Source organism: Protopterus annectens, chromosome 4.part1 (assembly GCF_019279795.1).
Source record: "Protopterus annectens isolate FY-2018-M chromosome 4.part1, PAN1.0, whole genome shotgun sequence".
Taxonomy (NCBI): Eukaryota; Metazoa; Chordata; order Ceratodontiformes; family Protopteridae; genus Protopterus; species Protopterus annectens.
Window position 1 is genome coordinate 277,537,798 of NC_056734.1, and position 26,675 is coordinate 277,564,472.

Genomic DNA, 26,675 nt, shown 5'->3' on the forward strand with positions numbered 1-26,675 from the left:
TAATTTAACAGATATAATTATGTAAAATATAATGCAAACAGTATCCAGTTATACAAATTTCCAAAATGTTTAGTTAAGACATTAACCAAAAAGTTACACTTGATCAATTTTTTCAGGACTGAGAAGTGTAACTAAAAAACATGAACAAGCAGGAGCTATCTAATTTTGCAAGCCCCCTGCACTCCCCTATCAAGGGGACTTGGTCCCCTACGCCATAACTTATATTTATATACCAACTCCACTACATTGTGAAAAGTGAAAAAAAAAAAAGATTGGAAGTGCAGTTTTGGCTGACACAGTTTAAGTAGCTATGATCCAATAAATTATGATGTAAAAGATTTCCAAAAATGCTGCATAGAAGAATTTGCTGCAGTGAAATGTAGGCATGCCCTTTATAAGTGGGCTTGGAAGCTAAAATGTACACATCCGAATGTTTATTTTTTTTTCCTGAGGTGCTGGAGAAAATGTAGTGCTCCTACCATCTGCAATAAGTGCATGAAGAAAGAGTGAGCATTTTCTAATGACTGAAGTAAGGTTCTATTGTAGTCCATATTTGATAAAAGGCACACAGAAAATGTTGGTATTGTTGTCATAAACTTTCAATCTGTGTTTTGTTTGACTGAATGACACTCATTTGCAATGTTTTGATGGAGACTGGTATAAGCAGAATGGTCTTATCCATTCTGGTTTTCAGGGATGTAGGTTTTGCATGTGATATGCTTAAGGAAAACAGAGATGTATACCAATTATCAGCCAGAATGATTTACCGAATTAATCATAGTGAAGTGAGGCAGTAATATGCTGTTCTGCAGTGTTTAATCAATAATTTTAATTTTTACAAGACTTCAACCAAACATTTCCAAATATGTTACTCATTAGCACCTCTGTGCAAAACAAAAATTAAAGTTACACCATTGCCCTTACTAACCCTCAAAACAAATAACCAAAGACCATTAGGAACACTGTATGGAAAACTTGGTAAACCAATCCAGCTATACCCAATCTACAAAACTGTTGAAAAATGCTAATACTAGCCAAAAAGATAATTAAAAAAGATAAAGCAAATAAGTTAACCAACTTGCAGGCAAATAATACAACTACTCTAAAATGCTCTGCCACTGCATAAACAACTTAATCAAACTAGGCAGACAGTCTCAACCTTCTTCTCATGCCAGTGGCACAAATTACTATGTAGTCTGCGTGTTCAACTGTCATTTCATACAGAGTCTCTCTTCTTTAATAAAACTCTGCACACCCTGTATCAAAACAGATACTAAACCCCATTTCAAATCTTATGAGCTCTTCTCAGTATCAGTTCATAACTTTTAAAAAAAAACCTTTGTGGTGTGCTAAAGGTAATAAGCATGGCATGTATACATTTTTAACAAAGCATTTAACCTTATAAGTTATAAATGGCTAAAAAGCAACTCAAGCAGCCTTTTAGTAGGCCACATGGTGGTAGACCCTGGAGACTTTAGTCTATGGAAGTTTGGTTATTAGAGGATACCATATGGTATAGTATGGGATCCATTCTTTTCTTCATAATACATAATTGCATTTCAGAATATATGAAAGGAAAATTTATTTTTGATGCAGATGTCTCAAGGATTTCAACAGTGCTGATATTGACGAGGGGTGGAAATGCTGAACAGAAACGTAACAAAAAGCTAGATGAGTGGTTAGAAATATGATAGATTAGGTTGACTGCAAAGAATGCAAAATGCAACGAGTGACAAACAAGATTTAAGGGAACTAGAGTGCTGTTAGTACACAAACATCAGCAGTAACAAAACTGGAAATTGAAATGGAGAAACACATATTAGGTGTGTGAGGTAGACATGATAATGAGAAAAAACATTTAAGACAGGAACAGGCAACATTTTATTAACAGATTATCCACTACATGACTTTCAGCATTTTCTTTGACCTTCCTTTATAAAGGAAAGCACTCTGTCAATACTGACTACTCAAACTGTGCCATTTCAATATAATTTAGAAAGAACACTTAGCTTACTATCTAAATCCTTGATTTTCTTATTATAATTTCTATAAACTAGACTAGACTTCTTATCTTAAATCGACCATTAATACAAAGTGTTGCTAATTATATTCTAAAAGCTGACAATAGGCATCATTTTATAGTCATAAATGCTAAGTTCTAAGTACCCTTTAACACAGACTGATATGAGATCTATGAAAATATGTCTCACACTGAAACATTAGAAATTATCTTATATTCAAGCAGCTTTTTTAAGTACTGTGGCAGTCTAGAAAGTTGTTTTTGATAAAAAAGTAAACACAAGGGGAATATAACATCAAAACATAGTCAGGTAATTTAAAATGTATATCTTTTTAAATTACAATTCATGTAATATTTTGCATTTCATATTTTAGTTAAAAGGTCTTTTATTAACACAATTGTATATGGGTACTGTGAAGACATATTTCATAATAATAAACAGACTCAGTTTCAGTTACTCCATTTAGCAGTCTTGACTTTGCCAAGACGATGTGCTTCTAACAGATGACATTACAACATGTATTTTGAAAACAGATGACTCGTACCAGAGGTGTATCTGGCTCATTTGGTACCTGGTGCTGCTCCCTGATCTGGTGCCAGGTCCTAATGCCCTATGCCCTCACACTATACGTGTGACAAAAAAAAGAAAACAAAAAGATGCAATCTCCAGTCTAGCAACTCTTTCCGCCTCTCTTAAGAAGCACTGCCAAGTCTTAACACCATCACATTTTGCAGTTCTGCCATCCATACTTCTCAACTGCCCAGATTTTTGCAGAATGGCCAGATTTTTGCCTCATATTTTTATTTTGCGCCTCATGAAATTTATGGTTTTCTGACAAATCTTTGAGGAGTGAAGTCACTAAAAAATGACAGACCTTAGAGATTCAGACTTCATACTCTTCTGAAAATGCATATTAATACAAAACCTATTATTATAGCAACATTCTAAGTTCATAAGAGCAATGTATAAAATGTGTTCCTATTTTGGGGTATTTATCCCCCCTTATTTTTAGCTTTGCCAGAATTCTAGTGTTAAGAGGTTGAGAGGTATTTATGTGGAGGCAAAACTAAAAAAATTGATCATGTTGATCGTGCCCCCAAAAGCTTAGCCTGGGGTGACTGCCCCCTTTGACCCACCCCTTTTCATCTATTGCAATCTGAAATATTTAAAAAATTCTCAGTAGTGCACAGGAAATTAGAATAAACTGATCACTAGATATCACTTTAAGTCACTCTAGCACTTTTAACAGCACTATATTTGCAGCAATAGATGTCATCACTTTTCCCTGAAACTGTAACAAAGCTGTAACACACGCTTTGCATCATTAAACAACATCTGCTGATAAGTCTGACAAGCTTTTTGCTATCTGAAGCAGATACACAAGCTGTATATTTAGAAAACAATATGAATACAGTTGTCATGAAGAATCCAACTTTGATGTTCTGAAGGTTACAGAATTAAAACTACAATGACTTTGTAATATGAATGTGTCAGATGTCATATAATAGTGTAAGAAATGGTGACATAACACATATGTCTTAACAAAATAACAACTCTGACCATTTAAAAGTATTATAAAACTCACTTTGTTTTTCAAAATAGCTTTCTTTTTGACAGGCAGTTGGTAATAGTAGGACATGAACCTATGCAACAAGCCATTTTTTATACAGATGTTATAAAACTAAGCATGTAATATTATAAAGGAAATAGGGTGCCAGAGAGTCCAAACAAGACATCTTAGACCAGTGATGGCGAAGTTTTTAGGCTCAGCATGTCACAAATTCAGAAGATCCCTAACTTAACTCTGCTGGATAGTCACCTCCCCCCCAAAAATAAATAAATAAATAAATAAATAAACAAATAATTAAATAAATAAATAAAAATAAAACAGTATAGCTCTCATTATATCAGGGATAAATCTCATCAGAATCAGGGAAACATCTAGAAATAAGAGACATGGACAGTTTTAAACTACTAGTACTATAAATTTGAGACACTGACATTAAAAATGAATGTGAATTAATATACATTTTATGAAGTAAAATAAATAGTGTTTGAGGTTAATAATTTCCTTACCTCTGCAGCAGTGTTGTTGAACTGACTCCTGGCACAAAATCATTCAATGCACTTCACATGAGCAAAAAGCTGTTTCTTTGATAACTTGAGTGTTGGTGAATCCTGGTGTGTCATCCAAAACGCCATGGCGTGTCACCTTTGACACGTGTGTCATAGGTTCGCTATCACTGGCTTAGGCTCAGAGATCTTGATAAAGGGGAAAGAAAAAAAACATAGTTTCTATCTACCATCTCCAGAATGAGGAACATTAACTCTCATAATGTGTAACAATTAGGAAAAATGTGGACCCCCAACTGGCTGCTTACTAACAACTTCTACTAGGAAGCTCACAGGATGGTTAGAATATGCTACTTTATAATTATAAAATGCATTTTTGATTAATTAATATGATTTAGTATTATTTACCATGGATATCAGTTAATAAAACAACACAGAATGTGTGACAGACCCTTTAAATGTAAAACATTGAGGAACATGTATATTTTAAGACTCAACATGAGAAATGCTCCTCGTAATAAGGTACACTTGAGAGGTGTGGAAAAAAGTAGTAATAATAATAATAATAATAATAATAAAAACAAGAATAATCATGGGATGAAGAAGGAGTAAAGGGAGCAACAGCTGGCAGAGTTTAAAGCAACTCCACAGGAAGAAAAGCTTTTTAAACTATTACAAAATGTGATCGCAATCATTGATGATGTAGGCCTAATGAAGGAAAGCACAGGCAGTCAGCAAAGAGGTGTGAATAACATGAGAGGGATAATCAGTGACTTTGAAGAGAACAGAGCAGTACAGAGATCAGTGATGCAGTAGAAAAGTATTAGGCTAATGGAAAAAAAATCTACAAAGGCAAACATGAAAACTTGATGACCTAAAAAACAGGTCTAGAAGAAACAACACCAGGATACTAGGGATTTCAGAACAAGTTCAGGATGCAGAACTGGAAAGACTGCTGTTAGAATTTTTGAAAACAAGATTTCTACATAGATTATGACAGCAACTGATAATAGAATGAGTCCACAGAGCTGGCAGAATGGGAGGCCTGAGAGTAGGGCAGGTGAGACACATAGCAGCAAACCTGCACAGCTATAAATTTAAAAAAGAATTATGAGACAAGACAGAACACTTAAACTGATATCCTTTTAATGCTATGCTTGTAAAACTGGTGAAGGGTTATTCTGATTTACTGCATAAACTAAGAAAATGGATGTCTGACTTGCTGGTGCCATTGAAAGCCCATGGGATTTCTGCATTGATTAATTACCTGCTATCTTAACTGCAGCATGAGAGGGAAACAGCCACAGGCTACACACAGAGGATGAAACACAAACTTTTGCTGCAGAGATTATACACAGTGGAAGCTGGAGCAGCAGACAGAAAGAAAGAAATATTCCACCAGAAATGGACTGGCAACAAACTTGCAGAAGGCTGGCAAGGCGGTAGAATCACAGCAGTCTTGGAGAAAGTCTGTAGATGCACTGTGGGAAAATAGACTAAACAGGAAATAAAATTTTCATATAGTGATGTCAACAAGATAGATTGGACAGATAAGATGTAAGGCATAGCAAACTACAGAAATGGAGAAAGGAACATGGAAATAGAGGAAATATGAGGGCAGTGCACAAAAAAGATGCAATAAGAAGAAACTGGTTAAAATACAAATCCAGCAAAATAGGAGAGTCGATCACAATTGCAGCAGATACAGGGACAGAGATACAATAAATGGAAGAACATACATTTAAAGAGGAGACACTGCAGCTGAAGGCTCAGGTGATTCAGGTGCCCAATTCTGGTTCTTAGATTGTCAGAGCAGGCTACACTGGTCAAAGGATTAGGGGAGAAAAGCAAAATGGAGCAATGACAGAAAAATCAAAAGAGAAGAGGGGGTCAAGAGGAGGGAAACCATCCAGAACTGGGCAGACTCTTCATGCAAAGAGAGATGTGAGAAGAAATGAGAGACAATGCACTAGTAAAATGAGCAGTTGTACTCAGAAAATTTCATGGTATGTAGGCACTGGGTCATAGCAGACAGGTTCAGTGAAAACATCACCCCTCTGTGCCCCCCATCAGTAAATCAGGACATCCCCAGTACCTGCCCCCCTCCCCTTACTCTAGGGAGCAAGTCATCACTGCCCTCTCAAAGGCAAAAAATACAGCCTCCAATTGGCCTGATAACATCCCAGGCTGCATCCTACATGAACTCAGGCTGGAACTTGCAGCACCATTAGGCACCCTATTCAACCAAAGCCTGAGTACTGGCTGCATCCCAACTGAGTGGAGGACAGCCACTGTCATACCTTTGCACAAAGGTGGAGCATCCATCAATCCAGGAAATTATAGACCCATTAGCCTAACTATCCTGATCTGCAAGGCCATGGAGGGGATTACCATGGACCTCATTAACAAGGACACTGGCAACCTCGAAACACTTTCTCCCACACAGTTTGGTTTCATCAACAGGAGGTCATGCCTGTTAAATTTGGTTGACTTCTTTGAGACAGTCAAAAAGCCATGGATGAGGGGAAGACAGGGCACACCACCTACCTTGAACTAGCCAAAGCCTTCGATACTATTCCCCACTCAGGTATAATAGATAAACTCTCACAACTAGGCATCAATCCATATGCTACCAGATGGGTAGTAAACTGGCTCACTGATAGACCCCACCTAGTCAAAATAGGGGAAGCCACCTCAAGCAGTGGACCCGTAATGAGAGGTGTACCCCAGGGATCGGTCGTGACGTCTCTGTTGTTTGGGATATACTTTTCTGAGGTGCAGACCAAAACCAGTGGGTTATGGCTGACCAAGTTTATAGATGACTACAAGCTGGGTGCTGTCATCAATTCCCCTAGTGATGTGGACGTCCTCCAAGAGGGTTTCACCCAAACAAATGACTGGTGCCAGAAATATGCCCACAAACTGAATGCCAAAAAATGCATCATCATCCTCTTTGGGGAGAGTGATGTCCCCATACATTATCACATTAACAATAAGGTCCTAAGCACACAATCAGCCATGAGGGACTTGGGCACCCAGGTTGATAGCAAACTGACTTTTGACCACCATATTGCCTGCATTGTACGGAAAGCTTTCTACATGGCTCACCTCATTAATAAGAGTATGTCATCCAGGGACAAGGTGGTCATAACAGCTCTGTATTCTTCCCTTATAAGACCCATTATTGAGTACAATGTCTCTTTTGGCATGTACCTCACAAAGCACATGCAGCAGCTGGAGAGACCACAGAGGTTCCTCACCAGGAGAATCCAGGGCCTCAAACATCTACCCTACACAGATAGGCTAAAGGCCCTGTCCCTATACCTCAGTCTCCTATAGACTCCTCAGAGGTGACCTCTGTCTGGCATACAAAGCATCTCAGATCCTGCCTTGATGGGACTGCTGCATATCTGCAAGTCAAGCTCCACTTAAGTAACCTGCACGCGCAACCTCAACCTGGTCTGTGACATCAACAGGACTTGTTTGGGGGACAGATTTGTGTCCCAGAGACTCCCCCTTTTGTGGAATAGACTTCCTTTCCATGTCAAGCAGAGTACCTCATTAATTCTGTTTAAGCGCAACCCAAATAACTGGATGGGGAACAGAAAATGCACCCCTGGGATTCCAATCATGTCCCTGCTGGACAGGGGCATCAGGTGCTGACTTGTTAGAATATGGGCTAAATTCTTGGCTAGGCTTGTAAGAGCCTCAGGGGCAATAGCCTAGTAACTTCCTATGATCCTATGACTATGGTCATGGAAGTGACAGGACTACAGGGAGTAAGTGAAACTGAAAAGGACTAACGGAATCTATGAACATTTTGCACTATTTAAAGGTAAGAAGTATTTTAATGCACTGTGCTCCAGTAGTAATGGTATGCACATATCTAGAAGAAAACTGTTTTACAAGTTGTGACTTCTTAACCAAGGCTGGGAGAGAAAAATACAGGGTAAAGTGAGGAGGCACAATAGGCAGATTACTGTTACAAGGTCTTTTTTATGATATACCATGTTTTATAATGTTTGCATTTTCATATAAAAGCATTGTCTTTGAAGCAGTGGTAAAAGGTTTTGTGGTAATCAAGTGAAAATTTGGAGAAGTGAAGAAAGAAATAATTATGGCAACACCAATTTTAGGTTTGACTGAAATGCATGAGAGCAGATTGAAATCAAATGCACAAAACTATCACAATTATAAGATCAAGTGCAGAGGTAACAAGTAGTGAGTATGGGAAAGGAGAGAGAGAAACAGGAATAAACATAAAAGAGGCAATAAGGAAATGTGAAATAAGACAGGGGCAAAAGAAAACTGTGGAAAAAAAGTGAGTAGTGCGAGTCCAGCGGCACTCAAATTGCAGGCTGAAGGATGACAAATCCAACTATATAGAGGGATAAGAGGAGGCCAAGCATGGGCAAAAGCCAAAGGACACAATGTCCAGTTCAACAGAGAAACCCAGGAAGGAAGAGACATTCTAAGACAGAGATGGGGCCAGATAAAACAAAAGACGGTAAGTAGTAACCTGGAACATGGGGTGCTTTGTAAACGATCAAAAGAAAAAAAAGTGCACAGCAGGATGATTAGGATGTAAGAGGATATGGTGCTTCTCTAGGACCCCAAATTAAAAGTAAAACAGGGAATGAAGCTCATGAGTTCACATTACCCCAAGAGAGATAACCACACAATAACATGGTGGTGTAAGACGGGAGTGATCTCCTTTTTCAGAAAGAGATTGAATGTAGTAACTGATAGGTGCAGAAAAGTGGGGGTGGTAGATGGGTCATTTGGCAAGGAAGAATAAATGGACAATAGGGAACCAGTATGCCCCAAGCATGGATCCAGAAAACATTTGCAGCAGGTTCTTTGAAGAATGGAATCAGATAAAAAAGGATGGAGGAGAAAATCATTAGAGGGGCTTCAATTTCACACCAAATCCCAAAAAGACTGTGTTTGGCAAAATTATGTAAAATGATATTGACATGAGATAAGGCCAGCCAGAAGAAGCAGTAATAAATAATGAACCAGAAGGAAAGGTAACAGCCGCTCTGGAAATAAAGCAATGGCACTGGAAGGTCTACTGGTAGATAAGTGGGTATGTAAATGGAAAACAGTAGGGAAGTATAAAAAATATAACATGAGGAAGAGGTACAATCATTAGGGGAAAAGACAGAGATCATAGAAGAGGATGGCATGGTTATAGATGCCATGAAAGAATACTATCATAAAATTTACCAGGAACAGGATAAGGAAAAGGAAGTCCATTGGGAGGTCACTGACAGAAGAGAGGGGTACCAAGTAGTAAGATCAAAAGGAGAAACTGAATACAAAAATCATGATGGAAGAGGTCAAGGAGATAATGATGGCTATGAAAGACAGAAAGGTAAGGAACACAGATGGATACCCAGTAGAGCTCTACAAGTGGGGTAGAGAGGCATTATGGACAGTTATGAAGGAGTATAAAAGGATAAGGTTTAGAGCACCTGTTATGGTATTTGTGGGACTGTTTGATTTGTGAAGATACCAGATGAGATTCTGGACTAATGAGTCTTTGATTAGAATTCAAGGCTTAGGTCTCCTCTATGAGGCCTAGCTTCTTCTTCTTCTTTTCGGCTTTTCCCGGTTAGCCTATAGGACTCAGAAAAGAAGGGCAGTGTTTCTAGTCTTTCCTAGTTGCTTAGAGATTCTAAGCCTATAATTCTGTTTGTTAGGAACCACCGGGATCTTTCCATATGTTTGATATGTCTAGTAAGGTACATCCCAAAGGGGGCATCGTATTCTATAATTAGTTAGATCAGTGCAGAATACAAGGGGACAATAACTTCTTTAGATCTAGATGATATTCTGTTGATGGTCAGTTGTGCCAAGTAGATGATTTCCTGACAACTGTTGTTACATGGTAGTCAAAGACGAGGGAACTAACAACCCAGGTGCCCATGTCTCTAACTACATTTTCATTTTGAAGTAGGATATTGTCAATACTATATGCTGGTGGGATGGTTTGTCTGCCAAATGTGACAATGTTGCATTTTTTTAGCATTTAGTTTAAGCCAATATTCATTACACCATGCATTTATAAGTGTGAGGTTCTACGCTAGGACTTCTATGTCAGAGGGGGGTTTGGCAATGACTCCTGGTTTGCATTCATTGATAAACTTTACTATCCATATGTCTTGGATTTTAGTCTGTATGACAGAGAATTAAATACTGTATAAAAGCAGCTCCAGCACTGAGCCCTGCAGGACACAATTGGACATCTTCATGTTCTCTGATATTGTCTCTTCCACCTGCAACATCTGAGTTCTGTCTTTTTAGTCAGTTTGCTATCCATTTTACCACTGTTTGTGGCACATTTTGTTTATTAAGTTTGTAAACATGAGGGATGGTGCCAAATGCCTTGGCCACATCTAGTTAAGCTGTACATAAAGTGTGTCAGTTGTGAACAGATTGTGTTATTTTCTCAAAGAAGTTAGCTAGGTTCATCACACAAAATCTACAAAACCAAATTGCTGTGGATCTAGCTTGATGAGATTAATGTCAATCAGTGATCTGGATGTTAGTCAAGAATGCTTTTCACCTGACATTCTAAAGATACCAGTTAACCTTTGCACTATAAGGGCATTGGGTATATAATTCTGACAAAGAATTGAATCACATATTCAATCCATTAAAAAGGAAGTGCACCAATAATGTTAACTGTTTAAACAGCCTAGGATTTATAATACAGGCATTAGTACATGCATAAGGAGCTGCAATCACCTACATACATGGAACCATCAGCAAAAGCAACCAAACAAGTCTCCATTCATACTGGGCTATAGGGATGTACAATACAATGGGCAGGAGGTAACCCCCTGAATGACAGTGGCTCCAAATATGCAAAGCACCAGCATCTGTGGCCACTCTTGCAATAAAAGCAGTCCCTTCCTGTTGACTCTTTGAGGACAGGTCTTCATTTAGTCCTTTACAAATGCACCCACTCATGTGAACCCCCCCCAGACAGAAATGGTGAAGCTTAGCACATGAGTGGGGGTTGCCTCACTATCACTAAAAGGAAAGAATGAGGAACTTGAAGGTAGGAAACAGTTAAACGATGAGTACCACTGCTGTTCAGGGTAACCATGTTAACAGTCTGACAACATAATCTAGAAGGTAAATCACTTAATAGGCACAATGAAGGCCCCCAAGTGGACAACAGAGTCTGAGATTACAATTAAATATAGTGCACCTTTCCATCTGAACTGAAAAAAAGCATTTTTACAGCAAGATTAACATGGAAGAAAACGATCAGTAAAGCAGATCTCCAGACTCAGTCATCATGCATAATGTTCAGTCAGTAAAATTAGTACGAAAAATCAATTTCTGTGCATAAGTATCAAACAAAGAAAATATACAATTTTGCTACTAGATGTGTATTGTTAGTATCTTAAGTGCGTGTTTCTAGGAATATATGTAGCTATATACTTAAATGTAGAGTTGATTTATAAGATGGTGGTAGTATTATTATATGCTGTTTTAAATTTTGTCTTTCTATGTATGTGATTTCTTTTTTGTCTGTCCCATGATGAGCTGATTTCATGGAATCTCATTTAATCTACACTTGTGTAGATCTAAATGACAGTGAAATTACTTTTGACTTTGATATACTCTGTGCAAATCTGTCTGAGAAAAAGCAACAGTTAAAACAGGAATCATATTTAAAACAACTGTACTGAACAATTTATAGGTTCATAGGAGATTATTAGGCTAACAGATCAAGAGCCCTTACAAAAGTAGTCAGTTTTACCCAGATTTTACCCAGTTTTCTATCCCTAAATGAAAGATAATGGGTCAGCAAGTGAGGTTTTGACAATTTTTACATACTACCTCTGTCCATAAGAGACATGGCACCACCCCAGGAATGAATTTGCAATTTCCTGCCCATTGATCCAGATTGTGCTTGAAGATGGTCAGGGAAAGGCTCTGTTTCACATGAATAAAAAGCCTATTCCAGAGGAGTGGCAATGTCTGGGACACATCTCTGTCTCTTCAGCATTATCTATTTGTGCCAAAGATCAGGTTTAGATCCTATGAGCCTGTATCTTTTGTGCAGTTCGTTTTTTGCAAATATGCAACATTTCAATCTGGGCTGGGTCAAAAACTGCCTTGTAGGTCAGGCCTAGATCACCCCCTCAGTAATTAGTAGGAAACTGAATACATTGCTAGAACTTTTAATTGGTCTGTATATGATATGTTGGTTATAAACTGTATTTTTTTGGTGAGAAACCTCTGAGCTCTCCTACTGTTGCAGGTGCCTGACGAGGTACATGCCAAAGGGTGCACTGTACTCGATTACTGGTCTGATGAAGCCCTAGTATAGTGGCACTATAACATACTTATATCTGGATACCATTCCCTTAATTATAGGCTGAGCCACCACATAGAAAGAGTCCCACAGGGGTCCTAATGGAGAGATGAAAAGTCAGCAAGCAAAGGAGAGTAGTAGTGCTGAAACTGAATTCATCCTCAAGGTTTGGTGAGTACCTTTGCGAGGTGGACCCTGTTTTTCACAAAATCTCACCAAGGCAACACTGATATATAGACTGTATTTATATAACATATATCATGGACAGAAGTAAGTCAAAAACAAAAAAGATAGCTGGGTGCACAAGTCCCAGGATACAAAAGTGCCCAATCCTGGTGCGCACATTGGTGCCAGGACAGGGAAAAATGACAATGTAGAATCCTCAAAATCTGGGAACATTCCTACAATGGGGTTAGGCCAGGCCCAAGATGGCCCCCTATTGTAGAAAGAAGTAGCAGTCCACAAAAATCACAAAAACTGATAGGCCAAAGAAGAGCCATAAAGGCGACAGAGGGGACTATTGAGGATAAGAAAGACATTATGTATTGTTACTATTATGCAAAAAGCCCAGAATTACCAGAAAGAGGATATACAAAGAGATTAAGAGATAAATTAGAAGAAAGAAAAATACTTTTGCAGTAAAAATTGTCAGAAGCTTCAAATAAATATTTGCGTTCATTAATACAACAGATTTTTGAAAAACAGTATATAGATCAAGAAGTTTTGATCTGCTTGGAAAAAGAAGCATCTGAGGAAGTGCAAAAATATAAACAACAAAACCTAGACATTTTTGAAAAGTATAAAAAATATATATGGACATGGGAAAGAAAGAGAGATTTGATATGGTGCAACATTTATGCAAAGAAGAAAGCCAAGTTAACTAATATAGAACAAGCAGTTACAAAGTTATTTGAAGAGAAATATAGGCAAAGGCATTCAGATATGGAAAATTTCACAATAAGAAAATTTATATCACAAAGCTTGAATGTGGAAAAGAAGATTAGTAAAGCAGAAATTAAGGAAATAGAAGTTGAAGTTATGGAGTGTCTGTGGAGTGAAGGATTTAATATAGAACATCTAACACAAACTGCATCACAGCATGATGGAGTGAGTCCACAAAGTAAGGAGTAGCAGGAAGATCAGGGGACATCTGAAGGAATATGGATATGGGAAAGAAAAAGAGATTTAATCTGGTGTAATATTTATGCTAAGGAGAAAGCAAAACTAACCAATGCAAAAAGAACAGCACCAAAGATATTTGAAGAGAAATACAGCCAAAGGAATCTGGATATGGAAAACTTCACAATACAAAAAATAAAAAGACAAAGAGGAAAAGCAGAAAAGGAGATCAGTAATGGAGAAGTTAAAGAAATAGAAACTGAGGTTATGGATCACCTGCAAAGTGAAGGGTTCAGTGTAGAAAATCAAATGCAGAAAGCACCACAACAGGCTAGAGTAATGGATATCCAAATTAAGGGGAAACCAGTGGAAAAGGAAGCAATTGGTCAGGGGCCATATCAAGATATTTTGGAGCCTTCCACAGGAAACTAGTATAAATGTTCAATTAAAGCTAGACAGCAAGGGAAGGGACAGGAGACTGCAGAAACTCTGATGCAGTCAATGCTGAGGAGTGATAGGCCAGTGAGTTCCCATATGACAAAACAACGGATGGCACAGGATGAAATTGATGATAAGGTGCCACAGGAAGATGCTATAGAACTTTCTATAGAGTGCCCGCAGGAAGTGAAAAGCAAAGGATGTGCCCTTAGTTTGGAAGAAAATGAACTAAGGGAAGAGTTGCTTGATTTTAATGGACAAAGATAGCTATATAAAAATCAATGAAAGAAATAGATTGCAGAAGGTCAATAAAACCCCAAAAGTCAGAAGTCTGATAAAATAAATGAACACAGTAATTAGGGCTGTCCATAGAGATCCATGTGATATAACAGAAGTAAACGATATATTACTGTGCAGCTAAATTAATAACTGATAAAGTTTTACCACAAGAGCATAGGGTAGTGAGGCAAAGGAAGGGGAGAAATCGAATACCATCATGGAAGTTTCGACTAGAGAAAAATATAAAGCAATTAAGACAAGAAGTGTCGCTGTTAGAAGACTATGGAAGAGGTAACAGATCAACAAAAATACTAAAAAAGATAGATGTGATAAAAGCAGTGTGAAGTATTAGAACAGACCAGGATCTATCATGCACTATTGTAAATAAACTAAAAATTTCAACACAGGCGGAAAAACTTAGAAGATATAAAGATAAATATAAAGGAAAAGTACAAAATAAGCAATTTAGTGATGACTCAAAAAGTTTTATAGAGAATTGGGAAACAAAGTAAAAGAAATTGAACGACCGCCAAAAAAAGAAGAAATAGATGCATTTTGGAGACGTATCTATGAAGATCCTGTGGAACACAACAAAGATGCTAAATGGATAAAAGAACTAAAAGAAAGCATAAGAAGTTTAAAGGTACAAGAGATGGAATGGGATGAAGTAACAGCCAGAGAGATTGAAACAAAGTTAAGAAAAGCCTCTAACTGGAAAACACCAGGCCCAGATGCAGTACCTAATGTTTGATTAAAAGTATTAACATCTTTGCACAAAGATTTAGCCATGAGTAAGAACTATTTATATGCACATCCTGAACAAACACCAACCTGGCTAACAACAGGTAAAACAATGCTCCTACTTAAGAATGAACCTGCAAGCTACCCCAAAAATTATAGACCAATAACTTGCCTACCGATGACGTATAAACTATACATGGGAATTGATGCCGATAGAGTTTATAGTCATCTAGAAGAAAATTCAGTTATGGCAGTAGAACAAAAGGGCAATAAAAGAAAGCCATATTGAACAAAGGATCATCTGATGTTAAATAAAGTCATAGTGGAGAACTGTAAAAAGGGGAAGAGTCTAAGTATGGCATGGATTGACTACAAAAAAAGCATTTGATAGTATCCCACATTCATGGATAAAAGAGTGCTTAAAAATGTATAATATAAATCCTACACTGATAGACTATGTTACAGTGACCATGAAACAATGGCAGACTACTTTGCAATTAAATCACGATAAAGGTCAAATTACTATCTCAGGGATAAAAATTCAAAGGGTGATATTCCAGGGTGACTCTCTGTCACCGTTACTATTCTGTCTTGCCCTTAACCCATTAAGCTGTCTACTTAACAGCTTAGGCCATGGCTATAATGTGGCTCCTAAAAACCAACAAATTCTAAAGACTTCTCATCTTCTCTTTGCCGATGATTTAAAACTGTATAGCTCATTAGACGAGGAACTGAAAGCACAGCTGCAGGTTAAAACCCTTTCAGATGATATTAGAATGCCATTTGGTCTTAATAAATGTGCAAAAGCAACCTTTAAAGCAGGAAAACTGCAGCACCAGGAAAACATCAGTTTGGGACAAGAATGTGATATAAAAGAACTTGAGCAAGAGGAATTGTATAAATAGTTGGGTATTGATGAAGGATTGGCAATAAAACATGAAAAAATGCATATAAAACTTAATAAGGAGTACTTTAGAAGACTTAATTAATCCTGAAAACAGCGTTGACGTCCAGGATCAAAATCCAGGCTATAAACCAATTTGCTCTGCCTGTCCTAACTTATAGTTTTGGAGTGAGTGATTGGCCCCAAAACATGCTGGATAGATTAGATATTAAAACAAGAAGGATGCTTCATGCTCACCAGATATGTATAAAAATCAGTGTATACCAAGATTATATATTCCTCGTTCCGAAGGAGGGGATGGGCCTCTTTGAAATTAATTACATGTACAGATCTGCAATCGCAGGACTTCACACATATCTGCTGACTTCAAGAGACCCAAACGTAGTGAAAGTTTTGAAACATGAGGAGAACAAATCTAAGATGACTTCTATGCTTAACCTAGCAGAAGCATATCACCATCAAGCAGGAATGGAAATCAAACCAGTAGTAGATAAAAATCAGACAGCAACTAAATGTGCCAAAAAACAAAAGAAAGAATATAAGGTGAAGGACCAGATGAAAAGGCAAGAAATGTGGAAAAATCATAAATATAGTGGCAAGTATAGAAAACTTCTGGAAGAACCACATGTTGATCAGGAATGAACACAGGAATGGTTAAGGAGAGGTGAATTTAAACCAAGAAATGAAAGGTTAATATTGGCAGCCCAAGACAGTGGTCTATGTACACGCTGGTTTACAAAGTCCATTGAACATGTGAGAGAAACAGATAAATGTAGGTTTTGTAAAACCAAACTGGAAACAGTCACACACCTCATTGTTGGTTGTGACATACTAATGGCAGAGGGTCTGTACACTGAAAGGCACAAAAGTGTGGCAAGACTGTTGCACTGGGGATTGTGCAAACATTATGGTTTTGAAGTGGCTGAGAAGCACTGGAAACATGAGCCACAAAGCATTATAGAAAATGATCAAGTCTTCATCACATGGGATCATCCATTACCAACATTTCAAAAGATAGATGCTAGAAAACTGGATATAGTGGTCCAAGAAAAGAAGACAAGAGCAACATTGATCATTGAAATCACCACACCCAGTGATTACAATGTCCTGCGTACAGAGAGACCCAAGGTTATAAAATGTCAGGATCTGCAAGCAGAAATGAGAGCAATGTGGAAGAAGGATATCCAGATAGTTCCAATTGTAGTAGGAGCAATGGGTCTTATAAAAATGAGTCTACTATCATATTTAAATAAGCTACCAATATACGTAATTCCATATGAATTACAGAAGGAGTCATTACTGGGAACATTGCGGGTGCCGCAAAGAGCCCTTTTGTCTGACATCACAGAGCGAAACAATACTAATTTCATTAACTTTAATCGTACTTTGACTTAGGAATGGTGTCCACTCCCGTCATGGTATTAGAAACCCAAAAGATTTGGAGAAATTAAAAAAAGAATTTCTTCACCACTGTGTATGCATGGTGGTCAAAATTCAGATTACTATACTTGATCCACTGTTGGGGGGGTGGGGCACTATCAATGTTGTAATTTGCAGGGGCATTTGATTTCCCAAAGGGTATTTTATGTATTTCTTTGCATTTAATTTGAGGCCATGGATCTGACACCAGTCATTAGTCTGTGTCAGTCCTTTCTGTAGGATATCAACATAGTTTGGGGAGTCAGTGATTGCCCCCAGCGTGCAATCATTAGCAAACCTGGTCAGCCAAATGCCATCTACATTTACCTTGACATCTGAGAAGTATATCCCAAACAGGACGGGGCCTAGCACTGAGGCCTGTGGTACTCCACTGGTGACTGGCCTCTTGCTGGATATGAATTCCCCATTCTAATAATATGTGCCCTATCTGTGAGACATTTGGCTATCCACCTGGTGAAGTAGAGGTTTATCTCCAGTTTTATGAGTTTATCTATAATACCCAGGTGGGGTATTGCGTCAACTGCCTTGGCCAGGTCAAGGCAGGTGGTATGCACTGTCTTACCCTTATCCATGGCCTTGGTGACCTTCTCAAAGAAGTCTACCAGACTGAGCAGGCAGGACCTGCCCTTGATGAAGCCAAACTGGATTGGGTTTAGAGTCTGAAGATTTACTATGTTGCTGTTAATCAGGTCCAGGATTATCCTTTCCATAGCCTTGCATATGAGGATAGTCAGACTTATGAGTCAGTAATTTCCTTGGTCCATTGATGGTCCTCCTTTCTGCAGAGGGATGACTGTTTCTGTCCTCTGCTCTAATGGGACAAAGCCTGTTTGGAGACTGTGGTTAAATAGAGATCCTAGTGAGTCCACTAGGTAAAGTTTCAAGATATTTAAGAGACACCCTGTGATTCTGTCAGGGCCCATCGATGCCATATTTCTATCTTTAGAGAGAGCAGTGATGACCTGTTTTTTTGTGATAACAGATAAAGGAATGATAGGGGGTATTTCATGGAGAGTGACCAGAGGTGATGAGGAGGTGAAATGTAAGCTGAATTCATTGGCCAGCAGGTTTGTTATTTCTTCTGGCTGAGTATAGCTTGTGTCATCTACAGCCAACCTAACACATTGTTGAGTGTTTCCCTTAAGATTTTGGATATAACTAAAAAATGCTTTGTGGTTATCCTTTGCTTGTGAGGCTATTTTAGTCTCGTATTTAGCATAAGAGACTTTGATTAGTTCCTTGATTTGCCTCTTGAGACTAATGAGAGATTTCTTTCTCTACTGTGCACTCTGTCATTTGCTTCCAGACAGAAATTTCTTCCTTCTGTTGTATAATCATTTTATGCCAGTGGTCCACCAGTGTGACTTGTTTTACCGACTAGATCTGGGTTTAGTTTGGTCAGGTACTGCCATTTCTATGCAGTTGTTTAAGTAGTTGTAGAGGGCATTTGTGTATACTTCTGCATATGATCCCATGTTTTGGGTGTTAGGGGAGTTTTAAAATTACCTATGTTGTAACTTACTAGAAGGTAATTTGCCTTGGAAAAATTCTTTAGGGTTTTAGCTTTTGATGGGAGTTCTACCATTATATTTATTTCAAAGGAGACTGATTTATGATCTGATATTAACAATGAGGACATGTCACGAGGGTGGGGGTGTGTGCATCACTCACCCATGTTTGTGAGTACTATGTCAAGGATATTTGAGTCCCTTCTGGGAGTGCTGACCAGCTGTTCCAGAGCATTTTATTGACAAACTCCAGGAATCCCTGGGTCAGCATGTTTGTAGTCATGTATGTTTCCCAGTTTATGGAGAGGTAGTTAAAATCACCCATGAGTAGTGCACTGGGCTGAATGAAAAGGGATTCTAGTAAGATCAGGTATGTGGAATGGTTTTCATGTTTCATGGTTGGGGACTGGTAGCTAGCAATGATATGATGGGAGATTTTGCCTGTGGTCAGCTGGACATGGAGTAGCTCAAGCAAGGCATCCTGTTTAACCAATCTTGCAGTGTGATTGTTTATTATGTTAATGGAAACACCTCCACCTTTCATTTTTTTCTTTTCATTGGGTGGTCTGAATGTGTGATAGGCATTGTAGCCTTACACTGCTGGGGTGCTTTCCATAGCCTTGAATGGCCTCTCTGTAACTGCACAGATGTCAGTATTCTCCAGGGTGAGGACAACTTCCAGGGAGTATAGTTTCTTGTTAAGACTCTTAGCACTGAGCATTAGTACCTTCTGCTTGGTATTAGAAGCATTTGTTATCTTGGTAGGTCTGTTGGTTTAGCACTGCCTACAAATGGCACTAGAGGGGTGGCTAATGCCTTGGCCAGTATTTTAAAGCCTAGCATAGACATTTGCAGACTATCTCTGGCAAATCAGGGGTCTGTGGATCATGTCATCCCAAGCTGACAAATACTGGATCCCCTTGGAATGACACCGTTAGCACAGCCAATTATTGAAGTCAATCATTTTGTGTTTGTATTGTGATATCATTCTTGGTGAGGGTAGAATGCTGCTCAATGTGAGGCTCATACCTGCCTGTGACACATATAAAGAGAAGTCTATCATGTTTCTCTTCATATAGTCCAGGCAGTTATGTCTCAGGTCATTCACACCACACATGGAATATGCCTGAGTCATGTTGGTACTTGTGGTTGACTGACCTAAGTGCCTGTGTGATCTTGTGAATCCTGGCCCCGACAGGCAACTGACTGTAGCTCTCTCTTTATCCAGTCTAGTGAGGGGGTGTCTTTGTGTTTCACAATGCATCTACTATGACCAAAATGTTTGAATGTGTGGTGTTTCACCTTAGGGGCTTGTTTGTGGAGACACTGTGATGCATATTTTAATGTGCAGTGGTTGGTGATGACTTGCTTTTGTTTGCAAGTGGTTTCTGTCAGCAGCATACAGGAGGCTTCTGAGGTTTTGTTAAGTTATTTGTCGATACCTCTGCATATATGGGTTTATGTGTTGAGACCTTATTTAGTGAGGGAAATGTGCATGTGCTGACAACCTGTTTGTCATTTAATCTGTCAGTATGCAAGAGTTGTATCTCAATTTTCATAGTGTAACTATATCTCTCACATACTGTGTTTATTTGTTTCAGCATTAAGTGGTTGTCAATATACATGAGGCAATTGCTACATTGCCTCAGGATGCTCACAGAGATAGCAGGAAAGTGCCTATCCATGGGTTCAGGATTTTCTACTATGGATTTTACCAGGGAGAAGAATGGGTAGATTTAACTGGACTGGGATAATAGCAAATGGATGAAGAATGGGTGCTATACTCAGTGTGAACTGCAGCTATTCAGTAAGGTGATGCTGCTCTGCATACAACTCAGATGCTCCTAGAGCAACAGGGAGACTGGGGAAGGTTGCAGAGATAGTTATTCTAAGGGAAATTTTAGCTTGAAAGCATTTGTATCTATACAGGGCACTGGTAACTGCCACTGCATGGACAGCAGCTTAGCGCAGCTTAGTGCAAACACTGGGCTTATACAGAATCAGAAAAAAACAAGTTTTATAACAGCAAGGCCTACAGATCAATTAGGAAAACACACAATAAGCTTTCAGTCAGCAGCCACCAACTCATATTTGTTTGCTCATTGTAAAGCTCTAAGAAGCTCAACCGTCTCTCAGGTTGACAAGCCTTAAGGAGCTTTATAAATAGTAAAATGTCTTTCATGAGACAAGTATGCAGTCATAGCAAACCAAGAAAACATACAATTAAAAGTTAAACAAGGCCAGTAAATCTTCCCCTGTGAAGGAGAGGCTTAGTCACCTGCTATTTGCCCTATCTAATGGACAAACAGCAGAATCAATAAAAAGAAGGCAATTACTTCAAAGTAAACTGAAAGGCAGAGGTAATACATGCAAGAGTTAACCACATTCAAAGCTAAGAACCACAAAGTTGGAAATAAACTCAGTCCTCAGATTTAATTTAGATGACTTGGGGATTCATTGCTCTTTCCTGGGGATGTGCTGTTGTAGGAAGGTAATGATTGGCTTTAGGGTTGCCACCTTTGCAGTGGGCCAAAGTGGGACATGGGGGTGTGGCCAATATGACACTGGCCACACCCTCAACCATGGCATCACCACAGGAGCGGTGAAGGAGATGCTGTTATGGGTACGACGGATGGCTGCTGGAGTGGCTAGCTAGCTGGCTAGCTGGCTACTGGAGTGGCTGGTTGGCTGGCTGCTGAAGTGACTAGTTGCCCGGCTGCTGGAGTGGCTAGCTGACTGGCTGGCCGGCTGCTGGAGTGGCTAGCTGACTGGCTGGCTGGTTGCTGGAGTGGCTAGCTGGTTGGTGGGAGTAGCAGCTGGATGGATGAATGACTGGATGGATGGCTGGCTGGATGAATGGATGGATGGATGGATGGATGGATGGATGGATAGATGGATGGATGGATGGATGGATGGATGGATGGATGGATGGATGGATGGATGGATGGATGCATGAATGGATGGCTGGCTGCATGAATGGATGGCTGGCTGGTTGAATGAATGGATGGCTGGCTGGCTGGAAGAATGGCTGGCTGGCTGCATGAAGGGATGCATGGCTGACTGGCTGGCTGCATGAATGAATGGCTGGCTGGCTGGTTGGAAGAATGGCTGGCTGGCTGAATGGACGGGTGGCTGACTGGTTGGCTGCATGAATGGTTGGCTGGTTGAATGAATGGATGGCTGGCTGGTTGAATGGATGGCTGGCTGGTTTAATGAATGGATGGATGGCTGACTGGATGAATAGATGGATGGCTGGCTGACTCGCTGGTTGGAAGAATGGATGGATGGCTGTATGAATGGATGGATGGCTGACTGACTGGCTCGTTAGAAAAAAAATCTCGTTTTTTTTTTTTTAGCGGCTGTAGAAGTGCTTAAAACAAAGCACTCCTACAGCCGCAATCTTTTCAGGGCTCTTCCTGTCCCAATCCCCACCACTTTCATGAATTGCAGCCAATTGCTGCATGAATTACAGCACCCGGACCTAACAGGCAGCAGCTTTGCCTGCAGGTCCGGGTTGGTGACGTAACTGAATTGCCGTGGAAAAGCCAGAAGTAATTGTGGCTTTTCCACGGCAATTCAGTGCGATTGAAAAGTGGGACTTTTCAAGTCCCACTACTTTCCAAAGTGGGCAATGGGATGAGGCAGCTCAACCTGTGAGTGTCCCACTGACAACGGGACGGGTGGCAACCTTAATTGGCTTTCATCAATCATGTGATTTTCAGCAGGTATTTTAAATAAATCTTTTACTCTTCCATATGTTATCTGATGAAGTTTTAACATTGCTTAGAATGAAAGCACTTATCTTTTTATTATTTAGGCATGTAAGAGTTTTTGACTTCATTAAAATGTTGATTCTTCATTCTGGTGCCTGGATTCTTGTTTGTTGCCTCATGAGTTTGTTTCTTCATACATTTTCAGTGAAGGGTTACAGGATGATTTACTTAAAGAAATGGTGGGGCAGAGAGAGACAGAAAATGAAGGAGATGTTTCCTGGGGGGATATTATGGAGAAAATACAAAAGGAGGCTGCAGAGACAATCCTGAAGAATAGTGGTGAGATGGAAAAGAAAACATATGCAGAGAAAGCATAAGAAGGCCAAAGTGGAGTAGCAGAAAAGAGGATAGAAGAAAATGAATAATAGAAGTATGTGACAAGGATTCAATGTAAAGAAGACAAAGAAATGGACAGGTATGAAATGTGGGACAAATTAATAGCTCCTTTGGGTGTAAAACACATGTGGTAACAGCATTTATTCTTATCAACAAAGAGACATCTTGTGACATATTCGAGACACTGTTTTCAATGGAAAATGATCTTGCAGACTATGAAAAAAAAAGTCTGCAACCCATGGAATCTTTATGTGATAAATTCATTTAACAGGGAAACAAAAAAGATTTGTGTACAATTTCGAACATAGGTAGAAAGATCGATTTTGAAAGGACATTTGAAAGCTTTATATAAAGAAGTACTGGACACTACAAACGTTTATGACAAAAGGGGTTTATGGACTGTTGGCTGGGCTTTTAATATTGTGTTAAAAATAGGAAGAGAAAAATTATACATATACCAAGCATAATAAATGTGAAGGGGAATAGAGGTGTTGTAAAATACTGGGGACAACCCAAAACAATTTTTTTGTGGAAAAGAAAGACATCTGATAAGTAACTATGACAAAACAAAAATGTTATATTTATGGAGGAATGGGACATGATGCAAAAATGTGAATTGACATGCTATATATTTACATATTTAACATTTGTTTACTGGGAAAGTCTGACTTGGACCAACGCCAATTTTCAAATTTTCAATGGATGCCTAGGGAGAAACACTCCAGATGCAAGTTTCTGTAAATGTAACAAAAATGGACATTTATGGCTAGATTGCAAAAATGAAATCAGTAAGGAAAAAGAAAAAGAAAGAGAAGAAAATGAAGAGGGAGAGAATAAAATTTAGAAGTAGTAAAAATAGAAAACCATGAATAAAAAGGACATAGAATAAGGTTCTGAAATAAGTGATAAAGAAGACAAACTGGAATGTTTTAAAAGGAAAAAAAAAGAATTCTATTGGTAAAAGGGTAAAAGACAGAAAATAATTAAAGGGATACATAGAAAAGAAAAAAAAAGAAAGGAAATGGAAGCAAAATAATATATACAGCTAAAGGTTAGGGCTTGGTATAATGGTTAAGGTGTTTGACTCCGGGACACAAGGTCCAGTGTTTGATTTTTCCCCCTTGGAAAGGAAATTGATTAGGCTTAGAATGGCCTGTTAAGAAAGCTAGCCTAGTAATTAGCTAAGAGGTTATGAAACTATGACTCTAAGGGAAAATTTAATTTTTAGAGTGCTTTCTTTAAATGTGAATAATATTAAAAATATACAAAGAAGAATAGAAACTTTGGAGTGGTGTAATACATATGATGTAGATGTAATTATATTAGAAGATACAAGATTTTTAACAAATGAAGAAAGATTATAAACAGAGAAACTATGTGGAGGAAAGATAATCTGGAATTTGGGATGTGAGAGATGTTCTGGAATAGCTGTATTCTGTAGAAATACAATAAAGATATTAGATGTAACTTTGGCAAAAATGGGAAGATTATCCACTGTAGAATACTTAAATTCATATGGAAGAAGGAAGATAGAAGACAGTTAAAAACTGGCAAGTGATAGTATTAAATAATAATGATTATAAGGTCTTTATGAAAATAATAGAAAACAGATTTGAAACTAAAATGGAAAGTATTGTGGAAGATAGTATATATAGTATAAAGGGTAAAGGTTGTCAGGAATATTTAATGATAGTTAGAGAAACTGTGAAAAGAAAGGAAGAAATCATTATAGGAGACCTTAATAAGACATTTGATACAACTGGACATGATACATTTTGGGGAATAATTAAATAATATAATATAAGTGAGAAATTTGAAAATTATGTTTGTTATCATACAGTAATAACATAAAACAGTTTTAAATGTCTGGTTAAGTCAAGAGGTACATATGAAGAGTGGTGTAAGACAGGGGTGTCCAATGAGTTGTATACTCTTTGAATTAGTTACGAATGTGATAGCGTGTTAAGTAAATTACAAAATGAAGGAGGCAGGGTATACAATACCTGAAGGATAAAGAATTCCAGTTCTGTTAACATAGGCAGATGACATTATAATAATTGCAAAAAACAAAATTTTGGTAAAAGTAGTAATGATTTGCACAAATGAGTGTCAAGAGATGATAGGGATGGCTTTAAATACAGAGAAAATTAAAGGTTTAGGTGATATAGTAAGATAGGGAATATACAGTGAAATTTCTGTGTATACAATTTGGGAATAAGATGTAAATAGAATTCAATGGGAAAAAAAAACTATAGAAAAAATAAAACAAACCTGCCTTTTCTGGAGAACATATAATTATCATTCAGGAAAACAGGCTTATTTGATAAATTCAGTACTGATGGGAAAATAGCATACTTAGCAAGTGGATATGTTGCCAACAGTATTTGAAAAGGAATTATTTCAGATTTTTTTCCATTTATATGGGATTCTAGATTAAACCATGTAAAAAGAGGAGTTTGGGTTGTAAACAAAGAGGACTTAGATTTATGGTTAATTAACCAAGTGGTATATGCTGCTTCATTAAATCTGTACAAAGTATTAAAGTGGCTAAATGAAAAAGATGAGAGATTAGTAGTAAAATTGTATGCATATAAGTATGATAAATTTGGAGATATGTTAAAAAAATAGTAAAAGTGAAAAGGAGCATATACATGAAGAAATAAAATGTTACCAAGAAAAATATTTTGTGGAAAATAAAAATTGATGATATAGAGAAAGAAAAGTATGGAATAAGAATGTAATGATAAAAGTTTACTATGTAAAACTATGGGAAAATCTGGCAGATATTTATTTATTTTATTTTATTTATTTGACATTTGTTTACCGGGGAGGTCTGACTGGGTCTTCAGAACCTATTTTCAGCAGAGGCCCGGGGAGAAAAGCTCCACATACAGAACAATACAAATACAGTATAATCCAATACTATAAAGATTACATTAGAAATACTATAGAAAAAATAAGTTGAAAGAACAAGCTGCTACAAGATGTTGTAATACATTATGACACATCTATACAGTTCTATACAGTTAAAACATTACAGATGATAATAGTCACTCTCATCATAGATAATGTAGAAATAGCAGCCAGAATGTTAGTGATGCAGGCATATAGTGAGAGAAAGTTAAGAAGAATAGAAGCAATAAAGCCTGAGCAGTAGCTTAAGGATATGGTATAGAAGCAGATAAGGAATTAGAAGAGCTTTAGGATCTTCCAGTCTGTGAGGGATTGAAATGTGAGAGAAGAGGAAGATCTGAGCATTAGGCAGGCTTTATGCAGGAGCAGAGCCATGTGTTTTTGAGATGATTTTTTAAAGAGGCTTTGAAATGGGTTAGGCCAGGCATAAACCTGGTAGCTAGAGGTAGTGAATTCCAATGTATGGAGACAGAATATGAATACAGAAAGTGACCAGGTTTTCTTGTGGGTTTTGAGATAGCTAAGAGATTGTTGTCTTCTGATCATAGGAATCGTGTTGGTGTGTAAGATGTGACTAGATTGGCTAGTGCAGGGCAGGCAGTAGTCTTGAAAATAAGGTTGTGCAAGGTGGAGAGCTGAATAAAGGCAAGTTGGTTGGGTAGTTCAAGCCAATTTAATTCTAGGAGTGGTTTACAGTGGTGTGTGTGATATTTAGAGTTTGTGGCAAACTTTGCAACTTTGTTGTAGCCCTGTTCCAACTTGCATAGGGTAGAATTTTGTAAGTTAGTTAAG